Genomic DNA, 23,714 nt, shown 5'->3' with positions numbered 1-23,714 from the left:
TGTACTGGAAGCGCTGATGGACTGGTATCCACAACGAGCTTGAAGAACTAGCACACTGGGCGTAATTTGTCAAGTGGTGTGCAATAAGAGAGGAGGTTGTGATGAGAGAGTGGGGTTATGGATTTACTATTTCAGGGGGTGACAAGAACAAGATAGTGGGAAGTCGATAGTGTAGAAATATTGGGGGGAACTCACAGAAATTGAGTGAAATAGGTCACTGGAGTTATATCTGGCAACAAAACTAAAGTATCTGAAGATGTTTAATGGGTCATTAATACGGGTCTTCAAATCATTCAGGATGTACAGGACAGAACAAGTGTAGGAGACACCTACCAATTTTGTAATGACTTAAAAAATGGCCGAGGAGGCAAAAAGTGACAGTAGGAAAAAAGAGAACTGAGTGGCAAAATAATAAAAAAGTCAGATATTTATTTATGAATCTTTTTTAAGAGAGTGGTAGAACAGTAATTGTCTCAAATAGGCAGCAGCAAGCAAGAGGCTATCTTACACCAGACAAAGGCAGAAGTTAGGCTAGAATTCTTGGCATTTTTATAAAAGTTGATGTAATTGAGCTTGGTAGAGAATGTCAAATTAGGGTTTTCTTTTCTTTCTTAGCCTGAAAAAATAATGATTTTTTTCATTTTGTGATCACATCGAGACAGAGTTTCTTTTCTTTTCTTTTTTAATAATTTGGTTTCTATTAAATGTAGCATCCAGCTATAAGCTGAGCTAGGAATATACGTTAGCTAGTATATTCTGAAGCCTGGAGCTGACAATGTTCTCTCTGTGAATGAGGTTGAAGAATGAGATTTTTGATAATCTACATCAATGATCATATAGGGAGTTCATATTTATTTTAGTAAGTGCAAGTTTGTTTTTTTCCTGATCCTCTTATACTTAGCAGGTCAGAGTTAGTAAAATCCAATTATATTTGTGGCACAAATAAACAAGCTACACACACGTACAATGTACTTAACAGGAATTCTTCCTTAGAACAGACAATAGGGGCATTTATTCAGTGCTATGCTGGTAAATGTTTAACAACTAGTTCTTCAGAAACAACAAAAAACTATGTATGTGTGAATACACACATACACACTTTTAAAAAATTACTGATATTAATAATGTGTGGCACTAAATTTGCAAACTATTATAAAATATAATACCATTTATTGTAAATTCTTACAGCCAATTAATTTTAAATGAAGGGTTTCATTGATTCTGGCTAAACTCTTGTCTGTGTAGACAATCTCTTGTACAATTCAACCATTATTTGATATAATTAGCTACAAATAAATGTTTGATCACTATCTGATTCAGTGAATAAGCCACTCCTGTCATCCGTGAAGGAGCGTAGCTCGGATGCAAATGCTTTGTTTATGTTAACCAGTATGCTGACAGTGAAGCCAGGCGCGTCCGTGCCAGAACTTCCTCCCTTGTCCATGATATGAGCGACTTTTCTTTTGAATCAGATAATAGTTTTCAAATGTTGACATAATATTTCCTCACTTTTTTGTGCTATCTGCAGTGTATTGGCTACAAACATGACTCAACTTTAAGGTTAATCTGAATTATTATTAATATAGCATTTTCTATTTCACTTTTCTAAGTCCAGACAATCAACAAAACGCTAAATTAAGCCCTGAGTTTTATCAGTTGCAAATCTCTTGCAAAGTACTTTCTTCAGGGCTGCTTGCAAGGCCAGCAGGACGCCAGCAAGGCAGTGGGAATAGCGCCTCCCCGCCAGCGCCCCCCAGCGCCCTCCCCCCTCAGCGTCCCCTGTCAGCACCCCCCCAGCGCCGCCCCCTGCCAGGGCCCCCCCCAGCGCCTCCCCAGCACCCCACCGCCAGTGCGCCCCCCAGCGCCCCTCCCCCGCCAGCTCGGACCCCTCCCGCCAGAGGCCCCCACCGCCAGTGCCCCCCCAGCCCCTCTACCGGCAGCGCCCCGCTCCCCCTCCCCGCCTGAGGGCCCCCCAGCGCCCCGGCGTGGCACTTCTACACGCGTAAGCGTCTCTGGTCTCCAGAGCGCGCACGTCTAAAATTTGCACAATGATTAGAATGTAATAGATCTAGAGGATTCATGACCTTTGATTTTAGTATAATGTATTTAATGTTCGCGTGATTTACTTTTATAGCGACTGTGCTTAAAAACTGGCTTGTGTAATTCTTCAAAACCTATTGGCTGTCTCTTTGAGCTGGTGCGAGCTACCTCCACACCATTGCTATTAATATTTTAAGGAAGAATTTAGAAACGTTGGTTAATCCTACTTAAATGGTTATATCTAATAGGTGTTCCAACTGGGGAGGGGGGAAACGCTCATCAGATGGTGTACAGAGAGCGTCCGGCCTGCGCGGCCCGGCCGGCCTCTGACGCTCGCCAAGGCCAGCCGGGAAGAATGCGAGCGCGGGACGGCGCTCCAGGTGCAGGCCCGACGCTCCAGGAGCGGGCCGGACGCTCCAGGTGCGGGCCGGACGCTCCAGGTGCGGGCCGGACGCTCCAGGTGCGGGCCCGACGCTCCAGGTGCGGGCCCGACGATCCAGGTGCGGGCCGGACGCTCCAGGTGCGGGCCCGACGATCCAGGTGCGGGCCCGACGCTCCAGGTGCGGGCCCCACGCTCCAGGTGCGGGCCCGACGCTCCAGGTGCGGGCCGGACGCTCCAGGTGCGGCCCGACGCTCCAGGTGCGGGCCCGACGCTCCAGGTGCGGGCCCGACGCTCCAGGTGCGGGCCCCACGCTCCAGGTGCGGGCCCGACGCTCCAGGTGCGGGCCCCACGCTCCAGGTGCGGGCCCCACGCTCCAGGTGCAGGCCCCACGCTCCAGGTGCGGGCCCCACGCTCCAGGTGCAGGCCCGCCTGCGCGCTCCACGGATGGTAACAGAGGTTGCTTCTTTGGAATGCGAACTCTGGACTCCGGGTTCCCCCCTGCCAGCTGGCTCTGCGTCTTGTCCAACTTCTATCTCTGTTTTCTCATCTATTAAATGGAAGACTGGTAAGGCAAGTTTGTAGGGGCCTGCTAAAGTTCTGCATGCAATGTTTTAGAGTATGCCTGACACATACCATGTGGTAGTTACTACTGTGGAATCTTTAGATCAATAAAATATTAAATATACCCCCAGTTCTGTGTATATTTCTCTCTTTACTCCCTGATCCTAGAAGTCAACAATTATTTTTACAGGGAATGAAGTTTGAGTATGCATTTTGTATAATCCATGCTAATGATGTAGTTAATTGAACAAAGAAAATGGGCTTTAGAGAAAATCTTCTGGGAGTTTGACAAATCTTGTAAATATTCTAAATCCCTCATAGAGACATTGCCTAGAGCAGTGTAAATATGATGGTGCAGGGATTTAGAGAAAACCATGTTGAAACGTGTCACTGATGCTTAGTTGTTCAACTTTAGAAGTTTCCTTCTATCTCTCTGAATTTTAGTTTACTCCCTTGTAAAAATATAAATTATAAAGATGTTATTTCATCTGTAAATATGACAGTATTTACCTCTAAAGGATGATGACTTTTATTAAAAAGATGTATAACCAAGATATCATTATCACACATTAAAAGAAAATTAGTAAATTCCACAGGATTGGGAGGGAGATTGGAGACACGTTATCACTCCATGCTATTAACGTCTAGAGAGGCTTATGCATACAGTCATTGTTGCAATTAGGTAAATATATTTTTCTTGTGCTATGGTCTGAATGCTTGTGTTCCTCCCAAATTCATGTGTTGAAATCCTAACACCCACAGTACTGGTACTAGGAAATGGGGCTTTCTAGAGGTGGTTAGGTTATGCGGGTGGAGCCCTCAGGATGGGCGGAGCTCCTTTGTCCTTTCTGCAGTTGAGGAGGCACAGGAAAGACAGCTGTGCAGGAACCAGAGTATCAGCTCTCGCCAGACGCTGGCGCCTTAATCTGGAGTGCCCCATCCTCCAGAACTGTGAAAAATAAATGTTTGTTGTTTTAAGCCACCCAGTTTATGCTCTTTTGTTATAAAAGGCTGAATGGGCCAAAACAACCTCCTTGTGTCTAGAGTATAATGACAAATAGGTGAGTCTACACCTACCTCATTTAGGTGAAAGGTAGTTAACAGAAGTAATATGCCTGAACATTTTCTGCATGCTGTGGTTTTGTTTTTGTTTTTTTTTAAAACCAATATCATTGAGTTGATACTGGAGTTTTAGGTAAATAAAGGTTGTAAACAGCTCCACAGAAGTTCCCTAAATCACCTGCACCTCTATGTATAACTGGATTAACTGTCTCCCAAATGGTATAAATCCAAGTGTGAGGCATTACCTGCCCACATTTCAGATGATATTTAAGACAACCAGAAGGGTCATTCCTGAGTCCTTTTATTTGAAGCCCTTGGAGATTGTATAGTTTAATAACTTTATTTCCTATTGTAAGAAATTCACTGATTTTTCTTTCCATCAACAAATTTAAGTTTAGCACCCCAAATGCATGGCATTTCCAGTGTTTTGAACCTGTTCAAATATGGCTTTCTATGCCCCTTTTAAACTGTTTTTCACTCTTCACAATGCTGTTCAGTAGCCAGATAATTCATGTGACCAATGTTATCGAGTCCAGGAGATGGTATTTGCGTCTCTAATTACAGCCCCTGATTATTGTGACAGTTAGTTCAATTGTTTTGTGATTTAATTAATGTTGCAAATAGAATCTGTTCTGTGGTCATGACTCAACTGAGGCTGCTATTGAAGCTGATGAAGGCAACAGAAATGATTGCACCACTTCATATTTATAATTGTAGCTAACTTGGTCTTCTTTGCTACCTCAAATTAGAGCTTATTATGTATGACCTATAAAGACTCAAAGTTTGTCAGGCTCACAGACTTGCCCCGAAAATTTAGCCCCTTGTGGCCATAAATACCATATACAAAATAACATAGGTCAAGGGGGGGCAGTGTACAAGTTGTTCATTGCTTTTCCTTTTATTTCTTTTGTTTTAGGCTTTCCTGTGACGAAGTGGAACAAGGGCAAGATGAAGAAGAGAGGAGAAGGAGAGAGAGAGAGATAGCAGGAGAGAGAGATAGGGAAAGATAGAAGGAGAGGGGGAGAAACACAGAAACAGAGAGACAGCACAAGAGAGAAAGAGGTAGACGAAGAGACATAGAGACAGAGAGAGTTAGAGAGACAGAGAAAGAGGAGTAAAGGAGAAGAGAGAGAGAATTAGAGGGAGGGGCAGAGATAGAGAAAGAGAGATTGATTCAGATTTATTATTTTTCCTTCTTAAATTATCTGGTAAATGTCCAAGGCATTCTTAGGTTACACAAGATATTGAAATAGTTCAGTTTTCAAACAGGGTCTTAAAAACTTGAATTGCTAAATTGTATTTTGAAACATATTTTTGTAATGACTGTTATCTCTTAGATGTGATTATTTCCTAGGAATTTCTACCATTATTCATAATTAGACATTTCCGTCTCTTAGCCAGCTATCAAAAACTCATAATTACTTTGATGATTGATTCATCCATTTATTCCGACAACTAGATCAACTATAATATCTGACCCATTCTATGTGCCCTACTTATAGTGGAACACATGTAATTTTACTTGAAAAGTAAACGAATGATATGAAATCTCATAATTAAAGTTAGGCAGGCTCTGCCACGGGTATGTGCTATTATTCCCAAATATCTGTGGATCAAAAAGAAATTATGGCTATTGTATTCAACTATCATTTGCAGTTCAACTTGACCCTTTGGAAAAGAAGATGAGGTAGGAAGAAAAAAACAACAGTTCACCCTTTGCTTTCTTATATCAAAGCACTTTTATATCAGGCATGAAAATCCAGCCCATTGACACTTCCTCCTTCTCCTACAAGGGCGATACACTCACCCAAATTTTGGATAAATGCAGTTGCCCCAAATCAACTGATTGCCATTTGTAAGTGGAATCCTTCACTTGCACTGAATGTAAATGGCACAGCCCGTGCCGGCCACAGGCGCATGGCGCGCCTTCCCTTTGCCGCGACCAAGTCCTCGGACCCGCCCCGTGCGGGACGCAGGACACGCCAGGAGCGGGCCGGGAAGCGGGAGCAGGGACCGGGGACACTCCAGGAGCGGGCTGGGACGCGGGAGCAGGCACGCGGGACATGCCAGGAGCGGGCCGGGAAGCGGGAGCAGGGACCCGGGACACGCCAGGAGTGGGCCGGGACGCGGGAGCAGGCACGCGGGACACGCCAGGAGTGGGCCGGGACGCGGGAGCAGGCACGCGGGACACGCCGGGAGCGGGCCGGGACGCGGGAGCAGGGACCCGGGACACGCCGGGAGCGGGCCGGGACGCGGGAGCAGCGCCCGCGCGGAGCTGGCGAGAGTTGGGTTCCCGCACAGGACTGCTCCCCTGTTCCCGCTGGCGTCCGCGGGAGTTGAGCCGGTGTCTGCGCGCTGGCCACGGGAAAGGACAGAGAATGGAAAGTAAACGAATCACCTCACGTTCCTCACGGAAGAACCGTCTTATGGGGAAAGAAGGAATGAAATCCACGCGACTAGCTTTCCGGTAAGAGGCCGCTCGAGCGCGGCTGCGCGTCCGGAGGCCGTCTAGGGTGGCGGTTGCTACATCGATCGGCGAGATTTCCTCGTTTTTCCTGTTGCTTTACGGGTGGAAACTTTCTCTTCCGCACATTGCTCTTACTTGTGAGGTTAGTTACTTCTCATTTAGAGTCAACTGGGGAAAGAAGTCCAGGACTGCGCGCCCCGGCGCCCGGGAGACCCCGCGCGGCGACCGCGGTGCCGTCTCGGAGCCACAGGCTCTAAAAATGACATTTTAGCTCCATCTTGGTAATGCCGGGTAACTGTCATTTGTCAATTATGTGTTTCACCCTGGGAGCTCAAAACATCCCAGCACACATCAGTCCTAATCACTGTGACGTCAGGCCTTGGCATTTATTCCCGACGTGTTGATTAAATGTTGCCCACTAATAGTTGATAAATTGATTTGTAAAAATGTAAGGACGAGTCCCTGACCTATGATAAATGGGTCAAAAAGCATAGATAAGTATACTATTTATTTTATATTCACTCTTTTTCTGGAAATAATAAAATCAGTGATATTCCTTTTGACCAAAAAACACTCCCTAAAAGTATAATTAGTCAAAACAGTTCTCAGTAACAATATCTACTAAGTAATTTTTGTTGGAAATTATGTAATTTGGTAGGAAACATTCAATTATTTTGGGGTCCAGAATTTTTTGTTTAAATGCATAAGATTTTCATTTTTTTCCCATGCTGTATAAGTTGGGCAGGATTTATATAAAATTAAAGAAGTATTTCCATTTAATACAATAATGTGAAAATACCATAAAATTTTAGGCTAATAGTTGACGGTACTAGGTAACATTTTAGTTTATATTAAAATTTTCTTTTCCAAATACTGAAAACAAGAGTAATCATCCAGAATGTTTAATAACAGAAAAATTATTGCTCTTAAATTATAATTAGATATAAACTCTCTATAGTCCTCTTTGCCAAAGAGATAACCTTTGGGGAATTTGCTGTGGTTATAATCATGTATGTTACCAGTTAGTTATGTGACTGAATCCTTTTTGGAGTGTTGAGTTCTATTGTCAGGCTTGTCTTTCTTCTAGTTACGTGGTCAGCCACGGTAGTGGGCTGACTAATGGCCACCCAGAAATGTTACTAATCCCTGCCACCCATTCATGCCACTTTATAAGGAAGTAAGATCTTTGCAAGTGGCATTAAGTTAAAGGTCTTGGGATGAGATCATCCTGTGTTGTCTGGGGAAGCTTCAAACCCAGTCACCAGTGCCTTGTGGCACGCAGGGACGGGAGGGCCGGCCCCACAGAGGAGGGAAAGGCTCTGCTCTGCGCGGGCAGAGAAGGGGTGATCCAGGCCCAAGACAGAGAGTGCCGGAAGAGACGCCAGGAGGAAGGGATTGGCCCCTAGAGCACTCAGAGGGACGCTGGCCCTGCTGACGCTTTGACCTCCACTTGGTGCAACTGCACTCAGACTTCTGGCCTTCAGAACTGTAAGAAAGTAAATTGCTTCTGTTTGAAGCCGTGAAGTTTGAGGCAATGTTTTTGCAGCAGCCTGAGGAAGCCACTGCGGGCAAGCTCTGAAAATTGTGCTCAGCTGTGAATGAACAGCCTAGAACCGCTGAGAGCTGCGCTGTGAATAGCCAAAGAGGGAACATCACGTGGTGATGCCATGTCATTGCCCTTCCTGGTACAGTGGAAACAGATATTGGAAGCACTAAATAAAATAAACAGCAATAGCTACTTATTAATCATTTATATCAAAAACTCATTAAAATAATGTTTAAATACAATCACATATGCACTTTTAAGATTGTGTACCTAAAACTTCTAAATTGTGAGCCAGTTTTAATGTTAAAAATAATACATGGAATTGCTGAAAAAAATAAAACAATAACAATGTGAAATTAGAATTAAATTTCTCCCATCTGCATTCACATCCGCTTTCTAAGAACCCAGTGTCCGACACCATACCAAGGGGTATTGTGTGTGTGTATTCTTCTAGAAATTTAAATTCATATGCTTCTATCTATGTATCTAGAGAGAGAATTCTTTTTCTTTGAGCAATAGCATCAAAACTTTAACTTTAAATGTGTTTTATATATTTTTGTTTTGTCTGTGGATAACTGTGTCCTCTTCCTTAGCTCTCACTTCTAGGTTCGTGTGCTTGTTTAGGTCAGAGTGTTTTAGTAATCTAATCATCTTATTCAGGCGACACCAGGTCTCTTCATGGAAAATCAAAGGGCAAACAGAAGTATTCTTGGTCTCTCCTCCTGATGACTCCTCTCTATGTCCCTCCTAAAATGTCACTTGTGTATGGGGTGAAGAAGGGTTTGTATTTTTCTTGACCTTCTTGTAAAGGAAATGACCAAGTTCTTCTGGCCCATGTGGTCAATGAATGTTCTTTCTTGCTTCTGAGACAGCATAGACAGTCTTGATGACGACCTCCGCGATGCTCAGAGGAAGACCTCGACAAGACCAGTCTCCAGGCAGCAAACACGACTAAGCATCCGCATTTATCTTTCCTTTTCTCCTTTCTCTCAGTGATTGTTGCTGCTTTAGCAATGAATCATCTAAACCAAACAAAAACCTAATGCCAAAACTCTAAGCTAAAAAACAGAAAAACCAAAAGCTCTGCTCTAACTTCTTATCCCACAGGTATTTTGCAGGTGACCTCTGATGGTTTTGCCGCCCACACTGCTATCCATTCCTCGTTTGAGATCAGGCAGCTCACAGCCGCTGCTGCCTCCCACTCTCCTATGTCCGCTTCTTGTCCCGCTGCTGGTTAGGTAGCTTTTCTTCTCCTTTCTATCCTTGTTTCTTCTTTACTGCAAGGAGCTGGCCTAGCTGTCTTAGGCAAATGCTGTGTCTGTCTTCAGACAGTTGGAAAACCGTAGCAGGTAGCTGCTATAATATCGGTCCCTAACATGCAAAGCGCTGCTGAAGGCATCCGGGCAGCCTAGCCAGCTCCTTGCTGTGCACGTGCGTTTGCATTGCAGAAGCTGTGTGTTGCTTCCCTCCTTCTTCGGTATTTTTCAGTCTTCCTGAATCTCTACCAGTGCCTGCCCCCTCCACCAAATTACACGTCCTATGTAGCTGGACAGTTCAAGATAATTATTTTGTTATACATGCAATCCCACACTCACACACTATTTGTTTGCTTTCCTACCATGTAACACCTACCAAAGATCTTTCCCTCCCGGCTAAGGTCAAGTGAGCTGGCGGCCTGCTCCACAAGTCCTGGGCCAGATGCCAGCTGGGCCTGAGCCCTATTTGTCTGTCGCAGCAGCGCACCGAACCCAGCCTCCCAGGGCGGCGGGCTTTCTTGCCCACAGACGGCAAGGTGGTTCCAGGGGCCCATGGTGCACAGGTGCTGGGGTGCAGCTCTGACAAATAACTGTCACCCAAACCTAGATGACTGTGTGTCCTCAAAGATGTCTGCTCATTTTTCCATTGAGAGGGACATTTACTGATGAATGCCTTATGAAAAGTGTAGTGACAAGTTGTCCCTAGTAAGGAAGGATGTTGAATACTGACACAACAGGACCTAGGTATTTTCAAACAGCCCCACCCCCGCCGCCTCTCTGGAGTTATGGGAAGACGGGGCACCTGTGCTTTCTATTCTTTGGCTGGTCATTCATGGCATAGTAAGATTCCCCTTTCCCCAGTAAAGCTCATTTCTAAATCTGCAGTGCAAATCAGACCGAACCTGAGTACATGGCCAGCGGTGACCTAGGGACACCCACCTTCGTGGCATCAGCTCGTGTAGAATGCTGTCATAGTTTTAGAGACTATAGAGTATGCTACTTTATAAAGTACACTGTAATTGTTTAATAAGTTTGTTTCACAGTCTATTCTGTTCTCACTTGTATGGTACATGCATGTCTTGGTTTAATTTACACATGTATAAAGGGGATAATCAATCTTCCTGTTCAAAACAGGAAGAAACTTGGGGCACTGGTCTTTCTAGGTCTCCAGGCAGGATTTATCAAGGGTATTTTTTCTCTTTGTTTTACTTGTTTTCAAATTATATGAAGTGTTTCTTTAAAAAGTTTTGAACACTAAAAATGCAGCAGAAGGAATAAAACAACATAATCATACCATCTACGCAGTTATTGTTAACATTTCATGATGTTTGCTTCCAATAATTTGAAGCTCTGTATTTTACATAACTAGGGTAGTGTATGTTTAATTTTGTAACCTGATTTGTAAATTTTATTTTTGTCTAATCATTTTCCGTTTTGCTATAAACCCATGTTATCATTATTTTCATCGATTTCAAATATGTAGTTTTAATGAGTATTATAATTTACTTAACCATGCCCGTATTTTTAGATATTTTCATGCTTTTAACATTTTTATTATAATAGTAGCATAAGGAATACATTAGTATATGAAATATTTTCTACATTTTAGATATTTTAAGACATTATATTTATGTGATCAAAATGATTAGAAGAAAATTTACACTAATTTACATTTTCATTTCCATTTTACTTTAATTCTTATTTTATGTGTCATTACCAGTGATAACTTTCTGTTCATACATGTGCACACATACTCATGTACCTGACATATACATGACATAGAAAAACATATACTGAAACCACTTTAAAATATTTACTAGTATGGTAAGCCAGAGCATAACTCATTTTGATTTTTATCTCTTTTGATTGGCACTGATTATGAACAAAATTTAAAGAGTACTAAAGAGAATGAATAATACCACCAAAAAAAAATAGATGTAATTAGTAAAGCATGGAATGAAAATTAATTTATTGACAATAATTATGCACTTCACAGGTGTCCTGTGGGGCACAGCTGGGATGAGACTTGCAGAGACTTACCAAGACTGGCATATATTAAACACTTGATAATTTGCAGGGCCTGTACTTACCTCCCAAGACATGGTCCAAATTATGGTCTTTGAAATGAGACAGAATAAATTCAGACCCTTTTATGCATGAGCGTTATTCAGATATTTGAAACCAGGTGTCACGTCTCTCTTCAGTCATTTTTATATTCCTTTAAATATCTCTCATAAAATAAATTTCTTGGTGATTCATTTGATCAATGTCCCATTAATGTCCCTTTCTATCCAATATGCTCATGTCTACACTATTCTATACATCTCTCAATTCACTCTGAAACGGTTTTGTTTGTTTCCAGGAATATGGCTGCGCCCCAGTCATAGAGATGCTGGTGGAGCATTAAACCGATTTGCTCGCAGGTATCAGGGCTCGATCCTAAACTCATTGTCTTAAATAAGCTGAACCGATGTATCTTCTCAATTTTGGATTTTTTAAATTATCAGTTTCAAATGTGATTAAATACTATAAAGCTTATACTGAAATTATCCACATTATTTGTCTTTTTCAAGTATGGAACTGAGAGTTAAGTGTAGCCCTGAAAACCAAACCAAATAAGGGACAGAGAACAGAGACCATCGCTCCCCACTAAAGACCAAGCTGGAAGTTGATATTGATTAATTAGCAGAAAAAAGTCTTCCTAGAATTTGACTTTCTTAAAACTCCTATAGGCATTAAAATATGTGATTTTATATAACATTATTCTGCTCATTCACCACTGGTGTATAGCTATCAAAAGAGAAATGAATTCATTGTGGTCTGACATTTTTTTTTCTATAGGATAGCCAGTTAACTGTCCAACACCGCTTATTAAGAGTTGATATTTATTAATGTAATTCCACTTTTGCACCACGTGGTGATCACAAGTATATATAACATATGAAGAAGTCAGTTCTAGACTATTTTCTTCACTGGTTAACTTATCTAAACACATTTTCAAAACAAATGCTTCTTTAAAACCAATATGTTCTATTTTCAATATTTTAATTCTGAGCTTTATGCTGCTGTGTGTGTGATACATTCTGTCAGGTTGAGAAGTGCATTCTTGCATCACAGTGGATTGGGCGTACCCTATCAGATGCTGTTGATCGGAGGGGAGCAGAGCTGAAGACAGAAGATCAGCACTTTGGTGTTGTGCCTCTGAATTCTGATTGCTTGTGGGCCACACAACTGTGCTGTTTCCCTCACTTCTTATGGTGATCTCAGGAGCAACTGGCACACTTGGGGGTGACCCTTCTTGGAAACCAATCAGTAAAGATTTGATTGATCCGCAGTTTACATGTCATGACTCCATGCCCAGTTAAGAGACATTAGGGAGTTCTAAAAGAAAAATAAATAACAGGATTAGTGGTGACATTTCTTAAGACCTTCAGTACCATGTCTTACATATTAAGGATAATCTCATTTTGTAGATAAATGGTCTGACATTTAAAAAATAATCTGGACTTTAAATATCATATTATTCTATCATGTTTATCATATCATAAATATGGCAAATAAATTTCTCAATTATCCACTTGAAAATTAATTTATATCAAATTCAGGCACTCTGGTATGCATTGTCTGAAATCTATTCACATTCTTTTGAAAATTACCATATTAATATTTATATGTAAATATATAATAATTATCATTATGTTAAATTGTAATATTATATGTATATGTTTTGTTAAAAAGTTAATAAAAGGTTGTCAATTTAATTTGGGGGCACTAGAATCATTTTTAATTTAAAGCTTCTTAGTAATTTGATCCTCAGACTATGGGTTGGAGCCAAAGAAATGTAAAAATAAGATATAAAGTAAGTAACATAAAAATATTAAAGAAAGGTCATATCTTTCTTATAAATATTAGTAAAAACAAAATAGTAGCAAAGAGATTCATTATCTCATTTTGAAAATAGTGCAAGATGTTCAACTGATATTTATGATATGAATGTTCAATATAAGGAAATGAATTAATATAATTTACTATATTAATTGGACTAGTGAGAAAATTCATATGATTATGCCCATAGATGCTGAAAGTCCTTTGTCACAATCTGGTATCCATTTTTGATTATACCACACATTAAAATAGAAATTAGTAAAATTAATAGATTCTTTTTATCATGTACATATGACTTGTGATTGTTTTTAGCAAAGAAAGTATGGCTAAGGTAAAAGCATATTACGGATGCCATTAAGGTCTTGAATCATTTGTATCTGAGTTAATGAAAGGGAATTAATCCTGGGTGGTTCTGAAATACTATGTGAAATACTGTAAAAAGATACTCTCATGCTGCCTTTGAAGAAACACACTGCTCAGTTAACAGAGGGCCAGGCAGCTGGGGCTGAGGGTGATTTCCAGGTAGGCGAGCAACTTCTGGCTGACAGGAGGCATGAAAACAGAGACTTCATCCTTGGCAGGAAGGAACTCAATTCTGCCAAGAACAGGTTGGGGAGAGGATGCCAAGCACCCTGTGAGTGCAGGGGCCCGGAGACATAGTGATGTAAGCCCCACAAGGCCCGGGGTGGAGAAAACACTTAGTCCACACCAGGCTTTTTTACCTACAGAAATGGTACGATAATGAATGAGCATTGTTTTAAGCAGATAATTTGGTAATGATTTGTTAGACAACAATATAAATATAATACAGTTATAAAAGTCATAGAAATATCATGGAACTATTCTAATCTGTAGGAGAATACATTTTGAAGATAATTTTGAAAAATATGTGACTCAGTGGGTTTTGTCTGAAAAAGGATATTATTTGGAAAACTGGCAAAACTTGAATGGTTTCTGAAGACTAGATGGTGTATCAACAGTCTCAACAGAGGGGTTCACTTCAAGGATTAGAAATTTGCACCTGTTGGGGTGGTTACAGAGTAAATAAAGTGGTTTATCTGTGGCGAGGCGCCAGGCCCCTTCGCATGCTGCTACTTGCAGGGCCTGCAAAGACGATGTGAAAGGCTGAGAGCCACTGAAACCCACGAGTTTCAGCTACAGGCACATCTCTCCCTCACCCTGAGAAATCTCAAAAATGCAAGTGAATCAAAGAACAAGGTTGTGACTTTCCACTATGAAGTAGCAAATGCTTCAGGGCCAGGATTCAGAGAAACTCAGTGAGAGGTGGGGAAAATGTTGATTTGGTTGTTTACCAACACCAAGGAGAGCCAACAGCTCAGTTACATGTCTAAGCTACCAAAGCACCAGCCCTACATTGATTTCAGAGCTTAAAAATGGCTATTTCTTAAGTTCCAACTTCAAAATTTTATGTAAATGTATTTGGGGGCCATTCTAATTTGGAACCATATAAGTAGGAAAAATTGGGAAAACTACAATCTCAGCACAGAGTCACTATAGACACCAAAAAGGTAGGAAAGTTAACATCCTGATCTAGGGAATTGTTGCAATTAGGTAGAAGAATGTGCTCTTATATAGGAAATGCACACTAAATACTTCAGAGCTAATGATGCATCATGTTGACAACTTATTCTCCAAATGATTCATGAAAATTATGTTATTTTTACTATATTTTCAAATTTTTAAGTTATTTTTTAAAAATGATAATCTAAAAATGACTTCTGGAATGAGGACAATGATAAGTATTCTCCCTAAAAACCAATGATAAAACTGGAAAAAAATGTCGAATGAAACATTGCAAGAGAGTGGAGAGGTCTCAGGCTATTTCTGCAGCTCTTGCTGAACACAGGACCCCCCCTGACAGGACTGACCCCCCCACAGGAACCCCCCCAGAACCCCTTACATAGGACCCCCTACAGGACCCCTCTACAGGACTCCCCACATGGGACTCCCTCTCATAGGACCCCCCCCACAGAACCCCTCACACAGGACCCCCCACACAGAACCCCACACAGGACCCTCCCACACAGGACCCCACACACAAGACCCCACCCACAGGACCCCCCCACAGAACCCCTCCCAAAGGACCCCCACACACAAGACCCTCCACAGGACCCCCACCACACAGGACCCCCCCCACAAGACCCTCTCACAGGACCCCCCCCCACAGGACCCCCATACACAGGACCCCGCCCACAAGACCCCCTCAACAGGTCCCCCCACACAAGATCCCCCACAAGACCCCCAATAGGACCCTCCCACAAAACCTCCCCACAGGACCTCCCCCCACTGGACACCCCCAGGATCCCCCCACAGGACCTCCCTCACAGGACTTCCCTCACAGGACCCCCCACAGGACCCCCCAACAGGACCCACACACACACACAGGACCCCCCCCACAGGACCCTCCCCCCACAGGAGGCACAGATCCCTTGACAGGAAGTGGCAGAGGAAGATCACTTGTACCAACCACTGGGTGGGGAAGGAGAATCTCAATTTGGATTTCCTATGATTCCAACTATCCAGGTGTCTATAAGAAATAGGAGAAATGTAAGGAAAAATGAAAGTATAAAATACTCAGGAAAACAAAACCAAACCATCAAAAAGTCAGTATAAGCTCTTGTTTATCCCTGAGGGGCCCTGGCATTGGACTTAGCAAAACCTTCAAGCAGCAATTATAAATAGTTTCAAAGTACTAACGAATTTCATATTTAAAGAATTAAAGGAATGCATGATGACAATTACTCATCAAATTGAGAATGCTAATTAAGAGATAAAAATTATTAAAAAGAAACCACATAGAAATTATGAAGCTGAAAAGTATAATTACCACAAGGAAAACTTCACTCAAGGGGCTTTGCAGCTGACTTGAAATGACAAAAGAAAAAACACATTAATGAGTAATTTTATACACAAAGCACAAAGGAGAGAAAATGGGCTCCAATCAAGCCAAGAATATGCACCATAGCAAATAATTTTTTAATCTGAAGCAAATTTCGATATGTTAAAACAGATACTGTAATTCATATATCAAACTCTAAGAATATAAAGAAATGTAATAAAGCTTCATGGAAAGGAATTAAAATGGAACATTGGAATATACCTATTTAAAACAAAAATTTGACTACAAGTGGAACAGAGAAATAAGGAAGACTTGAGATATATAAGAAACAGCATAATACCAGATATAAACTGAAACATTAAAAAATTAAGATCCAAAGAAGGGTAATTATGACTGAAATTTCAGAAATTAAAAGAATCATAAGGTAATAGCATGAACAATTTTGTGCTAACCAATTATATAAATTTGAGAAATTCCTTGGAAGCATAAATTATAAAAACTGCCTCAAGAAGAAATAAAAAATCTACATAGACTTATATCAACTAAAATAATAATTATTAAGTATCTTCCTACAAAAATCCTTATTCCAGATGGCCTTCACAGGAGTGGAGGATTCTATCAAAAATTTAAAGAAGAAATAACATCTATCTATCTTTCACAAACTCTTCTAAAAAATAGAGGAGAAGGAAATACTTTCCAATTCAGTCCATAAAACTGTATTACCCTCTATCTAATGCAGAGTAAAAACAGTAGCAAAAATGAAAACTACCAACCTTTACCCCACATGTATATAGACACATACACCCTCAAAAAATTAGAAAACCAAATTAAGCAATATTAAAAAAATAGTTTTACAGCATGATTAGGTGGGTTTTACCCCAAGAGTGTAAGGTTGCTTTAACATCAGGAAATCAGTGAATGCATAGAACAGATTGGTAGACTAAAATGCAAAGCATGCATGATCATTTCAACAGATGGATAGAAAGAAAATGACAAATCCTAACTGTTCAAGATGAAAACTACAAACAACTAGGAGTAAAGGGAAACTTTAACAAACTGATTAAGAGTAACTATAAAAATCTACAACTATCTTCACCCTTAATGGTAAAAGACTGAATGCTTTCCCCCTACAATCAAGAATAAGTAAAGAACATCCTCTCTGGTAACTTGTATCCAACATTGTACTGGAGTTTCTAGCCAGTGGATAAAGCAAAGAACAAAAGCAAACAAACGAACTACAACAATGACAATAAACTAGGGATCATAAAATAAAATTTATTAGAATTTACAAGTAAGCTAAGTATATTTGCAGAATTTAATATAAAAGTCAATTGTATTTCTATACACTAGCAATGTATGGTCAAAATGAAGGTAAGAACACAATTCAATTTATATTAATATCAACAAGAATAAAAAAATAAATGTAATAAAAGATGTTTAGAACACATATACAAAAATTTATAAAATATAGCAAAGAGTAAAGATCTAAATAATAGGAGAAATATTTAATGTATGATATGTTGGATGATTCTATTTCTTAAATGGAAGTCTTTCCTTAGTGATATATGGTCTCAATGCAACCCCCCACCCCCTTGAATCTTAACAGGCAGTGTGTATGTATGTTTTTTTCCCCAGAAATTGACAAGCTAACCCCAAATTTTATATGAAAATAGCAAAGGATGCAGAATAACCAAAATAATTTGAAAAGGAAAAACAAAGTTGGAAAACATGCATGTCTGAGGCCAAAATTTATAAAAGTACAGTACTACAGATACTATAGCATTATAATATCTATAATACAGACCTATAGAACAAAGGAATGGATTTGGGATTACACTTGAAGTCAACTGATTTTTAGCAAATGTGCCAAGTAAAATCAATGCCTAAAGTATTGTTTTTTCAATAATTGGTGCATTTTTCCCCAAGAAACTTGAAAAAAAAAATAAATCCAAAGCAACCAGAAGGGATGAAATAATAAAATAAGTAGAAATCTTTGAAATTGAAAACAGATAAACAACAGATAAGATCAAAACAAAGATGTGATTCTTTGAAATGGTCAATATAATTGATAAATGTCTACCAAGATTGACAAAGTTTCAAGGAGAAAAGACACAATTTATCAATATTAGGAATGAAAGAGGGAATATTATTTCAGATTCTCTATTCATCAGAAAGGTAATAATGAAATACTGTGAACACTATAAACAGCTCTACAACACATATTTGAGAACTTAGAGGAAATGAACCAATCCCCCAAAATGAAAAAAGAATATAAGTTTCACTCAATATGAAGTAGATAATTCTGTAACTATTAAGGAAACTTAACTGTACCTAACAGTTAAAGAAGCATCAGTACCAATTCTACAGTCTCTTCCAGAATATATAAGAGGAAAAAATAATTTCAAACTCATTTTATGGAGCCAATAGTACCCTGCTACCCATCACCAGAAAAACCTGCACACATGCACAAAATCAAATTACCAACTGGCATCTGTAAAAAACTTAGACACAAATTATCAATAACTAGAATTCACCAATTCATCAAATAATCATACACCATCATCAGTTGGATTGTTTCTCATATTTGCAAGCCAGGGCTAATATTTTTAATCAATCAACAAAGTCCTCTATGTCATTGTTAATGAATTAACAGATGACATTTTTGCATATGTAGAAGATCCTAACATATCTATTTAAAAAATAAAACATGTTCACACTAAAACCTATACACTGTTCATAGCAGCTTATTTCATCATAGTCTCAAATTCGACATAATCCAATGTTCATCAACAAGCAAAAGGATTATAAATTATGGTGAATTTGTACAGTGAGATACTACTCAGAAATGAAATGAAACAAACTATTCATGAAACAACTTGGATGGGCATTGGGCTTAATGGAAAAAAGGCCAATCTCAAAAAATTACATACACTATGATTTGATTCATATAATATGTTTAAAATGACAAAACTGTAGAGATGGAAAACATATGCTTGCCCGCGAGGGCACAGAGACAGTAGTGGAAGCGATTGTAAAGAAGTAACGGGAGTGAAGGACAGAGTGGTGATGGGACAGTTCTGTGACTTGATTTTTGTCTTATTAACAAAAATGTACATGCACTCTCATGTAGAACCACACATTTAGAAATAATTACATGTAAAATCTTATACAAGGTGGATAAAGACTGTAATTTTATTAACACTATTGTACCAATATCAATTTCATGGTTTTAATAATTTACTACTGTTATGTAATATGTTGCAATTTTGGAGAAGTTGGGTGAAGGTTTCACAGGACTGTATATTTTACAACCTCCTGTGATTCTACATTACACAGGAGAACATCTTTATTCATAGAATACATATCCTGAAGTATGTAGAAATAAAGTGTTATGATATCTGAGAGAGAGGAAATAAAAGAAAATTGTTATGAGTGAATATAGTTAATGGGTAAATATATACTCATTATACTAATTTTGGTGACTCTTGAGTATCTAAACTTACAGAAATGAAACTAAAATTCTTAGGAAGTAAATATTTGGGACAAAAATGACAATCAATGCATAAATTGAGATATAATTTTAAAAGTATATATTCATCATATTGTTTCCCTCTTCAAATTCTATCATTTGGTATTTCATCTTTAAAAAAATCTTATGTAAAAGGCCTTTCTATAAATATACAGGCCACTTTCTCTAGAACAAAATTCAACAAACTACTGTTCCATGCACTGAATCAGACCCTCCTGCCTGATTTTGTAAATAAAGTTTTTTTTTTTTTTCGGCATATTATGGGGGTACAGATTTTAAAGTTTCAATAAATGCCCTTCCCCCCCTCCCCCCACAAGTCTGAGTCTCCAGCATGACCATCCCTCAGATGGTGCGCCTATCACTCGTTATGTATGTATATACCTGCCCCCCTCCCCCCCTCCCCAATACCCTATTACTGTAGTACCTATGTGTCCACTTAGGTGCTACTCAGTTAATACCAGTTTGCTGGAGAATATATCTGGTGCTTGTTTTTCCATTCTTGGGATACTTCACTTAGTAATATGGGTTCCAGCTCTAACCAGGAAAATATAAGATGTGCTATATCACCATTGTTTCTTAGAGCTGAATAGTACTCCATGGTATACATATACCACATTTTATTAATCCATTCTTGAATTGATGGGCACTTGGGCTGTTTCCACAGCCTTGCAATTATGAATTGTGCTGCTATAAACATTCGAGTGCAGGTGTCTTTTTTGTAGAATGTCATTGGATCATTTGGGTAGATGCCCAGCAATGGGATTGCTGGATCAAATGGTAGATTCACTTGTATCGCTTTAAGGTATCTCCATATTGCTTTCCACAGAGGTTGAACTAGTTTGCAGTCCCACCAGCAGTGTAGGAGTGTTCCTCTCTCTCCACATCCACGCCAGCATTTGTTATTTGGAGACTTTTTGATAAAGGCCATTCTCACTGGAGTTAAGTGATATCTCATTGTAGTTTTGATTTGCATTTCCCTGATGATTAGGGATGTTGAGCATTTTTTCATATGTTTGTTGGCCATTCTTCTGTCTTCTTTAGAAAAGTTTCTGTTCATGTCCTTTGCCCACATTTTAATAGGGTTATTTGATTTTTTCTTGCTGATTTTCGTGAGTTCTAAGTATATTCTAGTTATCAGCCCTTTATCGGATACGTAGGATGCAAAAATTTTCTCCCATTCTGTAGGTTGTCTGTTTACTTTCATGACTGTTTCTTTGGCTGTGCAGAAGCTTTGTAGTTTCATCATGTCCCATTTATTTATTTTTGTTGCTGCTTTGATTGCCTTTGGGGATTTCTTCATAAACTCTTTGCCTAGGCCGATGTCTAGGAGAGTGTTTCCAATATTTTCCTCTAGAATTCTAATGGTTTCACACCTGAGATTTAAGTCTGTTATCCAGCGTGAGTTGATTTTTGTGAGAGGTGAAAGGTGTGGGTCCTATTTTAACCTTCTACAAGTGGCTATCCAGTTTTCCCAGCACCATTTATTGAAAAGGGATTCTTTTCCCCAGCGTATGTTTTTGTCTACTTTGTCAAAGATTAGATGGCTATATGAGGATGGTTTTATATCAGGATTCTCACATCTGTTCCACTGGTCAATAATCCTATTTTTGTGCCAATACCAGATTGTTTTAATTACTACAGCTTTGTAGTATAGTTTGATATCTGGCATATTAATGCCTCCCAATTTGTTTTTGTTGCCTAGAATTGCTCTTGATATTCGGGGTCTTCTTTGGTTCCATACAAAGTGTAAAATTATTTTTTCTATATCTGTGAAGAATGCTGATGGGATTTTAATAGGTATTGCATTGAATCTGTAGATCAGTTTGGGTAAATAAAGTTTTATTAGAACATAGCTTCATTCATAGCTGCATTCTTAGGTATGATCCGTAATTTGTTTCTTGCTACGATGGCCCACAAAGCCTAAAATATTTACTATACTTTATCTGTAAAGGGATGTCTAGTAAATATTTTCCACATGGTGGGCCATATGGTCACTCTTACAACCACTCAGATCTGCCGTGGTAGGGAGAAAGTAGCCATGCTCCAAACACCAACAAATGGGTGTGGCTGCATGTCCACAAACCTCTATGTACAAAGACAGGCAGCCAGCCCACGAGTGCAGTTTCAAGATATACCCTAAGTGCTGCTTCCTTTGTGATCTTTTTCTGACCTGTTACGTAGACTAAGTTAGATGCCAGAGCACACTTTGAATGCATTTATCTGAACTGCTATAACGTAACACAAAATTTCAGATTTCCTCAGAAGATTTCCTCTTTTGGTTTTGAGCTTTGTGAGGACAAAACTGACTTATTTACCACTCTGTTTTTAGTACCTAGAACTCAATTTGAACTATAGGAGGTATTAATATCTGAACTAATGATTAAAATAATAAATGAATGACCCTAATAATATTCTCTATTAAGTTGAACATAAAAGCTAATGACTAAAATCTTGTTTTTCAGGTCTGTAATATACCAAACTAAAAAGTGAAAAAAATTTGAACTATGCCATAATATGGGCAGTGAAATAATGTTTAAATAATTGACCTTTAGTTACTTAGAACCAGTTAATAAGTTGACTCCCTAAAGACTAGAGATAGTCTATTTGGTTAAATCTATTCAACAGTCGCCAGGATAACATAGCACCAGATGCTTTGTCTTCTTCAAGACTTGTGTTTTTCTTATGCAATAGTTTAAATGGATAATATGCATAACTTTGTATAAGAGAAATGAGAAAAAAGAGCAGATGCTAGAAACATTTATTCTAATTCATTTTGTGAGTTGTTATTGCTAACAATTTTTTTAATGATTAGTAGTCTAAAACATAATTTAACATACCAGGAGGAAGGACAATTAATGTTTAAAAATGAGTGCTTTATTAAGGAGACTTACAAAATATTTATCCTTAAATATACAAAATATAAAGACCCCCACGTGGCCCTCCATTCTTGATAATGTGTTTTATTGAACATACTTTTAAAACATACTTGCAAGGAAAATTGTAGACATTTTAAAACTAAAGCTGATTATGTGTGATTCCATTTTCTGATGTCCTCTTTGTGTTTTCATTAAATTCAGAAGTAATGAAACAGTGATTCGATTTAATGTCAATTACTGAGAATGATCCATTGAAATTTTAGATAAACCAAAAATATCAGAGGAAGTTGCTAAGACTTATCTCAGGAAAGACATGCTAGTGTGTTCATAACATCTATTACTTATACTTCATGGTACACAAGTTGTGGAAACAAGAAAAAATTGCAAAAATAAAAATTATTTCTCGGCCGGGCGCTGTGGCTCACGCCTGTAATCCTAGCTCTTGGGAGGCCGAGGCGGGCGGATTGCTCAAGGTCAGGAGTTCAAAACCAGCCTGAGCAAGAGCGAGACCCCGTCTCTACTATAAATAGAAAGAAATTAATTGGCCAACTGATATATATATAAAAAAAATTAGCCTGGCATGGTGGCGCATGCCTGTAGTCCCAGCTACCCGGGAGGCTGAGGCAGAAGGATCACTCGAGCCCAGGAGTTTGAGGTTGCTGTGAGCTAGGCTGACGCCACGGCACTCACTCTAGCCTGGGCAACAAAGTGAGACTCTGTCTCAAAAAAAAAAAAAAAAAAAAATTATTTCTATTATCTAAATGTGAATGCTTAGCTGCCTGGTTACTTACCATCTATTTTCTGAAATCATCTTTCAAAGATCATTAACACAGGTTCAACTGGTAGGTTTCTAAAGTTTGCTTTCACTTAATTTTTATTTTCAGAATTTCTTTTTTTGATTAGAAAATGAAATCATATCTTCTACTTTCTGCGACGCTCTCCCTGGGGCTCTGCACAGGGTCTCAATGGGGAAACCAGATGCACTACTTTACACAGTCCTTCCTGCTAACTCATCCTTTTCAAACCTGACAATTAAAAAAATCAACTCTGCTGCTCATTTCAGTTTGGGGAATTATGCATTTTGAAGACACCATGGCATAACTTAGTTGACTAAAAATGGAAGAACTGAATTCAAACCCATGTTCCATCATTCAGAAAATATAAGGCCATAAGCAAGGGGCTAAATAGCATTGAGCTTGGTTTCCATAATCTGCTGTATAAGAAACAATATTTTCCTATCTCCTTTGTAG

The 23,714-nt window shown here is 39.3% G+C and overlaps 1 long non-coding RNA gene across 3 annotated transcripts in view; it reads left to right on the top strand.

Moving 5' to 3' along the window:
• Positions 1–6,472: 6,472 nt before the first annotated feature.
• The window catches only part of LOC105877236 (uncharacterized), a 56,257-nt gene continuing 39,015 nt past the window's right edge, over positions 6,473–23,714 (top strand). Inside the window, exon 1 of one of the 3 annotated variants that reach the window (XR_012920937.1) lies at positions 6,473–6,654. This is a non-coding gene — a long non-coding RNA (uncharacterized LOC105877236). The remainder of the gene's footprint in view (positions 6,655–23,714) is intronic. The other 2 variants (XR_012920936.1, XR_001156840.3) reach the window with 2 other exon arrangements.

This window comes from Microcebus murinus, chromosome 9 (genome assembly GCF_040939455.1).
Source record: "Microcebus murinus isolate Inina chromosome 9, M.murinus_Inina_mat1.0, whole genome shotgun sequence".
Taxonomy (NCBI): Eukaryota; Metazoa; Chordata; class Mammalia; order Primates; family Cheirogaleidae; genus Microcebus; species Microcebus murinus.
Note: the sequence above shows the minus strand (reverse complement) of the source record. Positions and strands in the feature narration are given on the sequence as shown.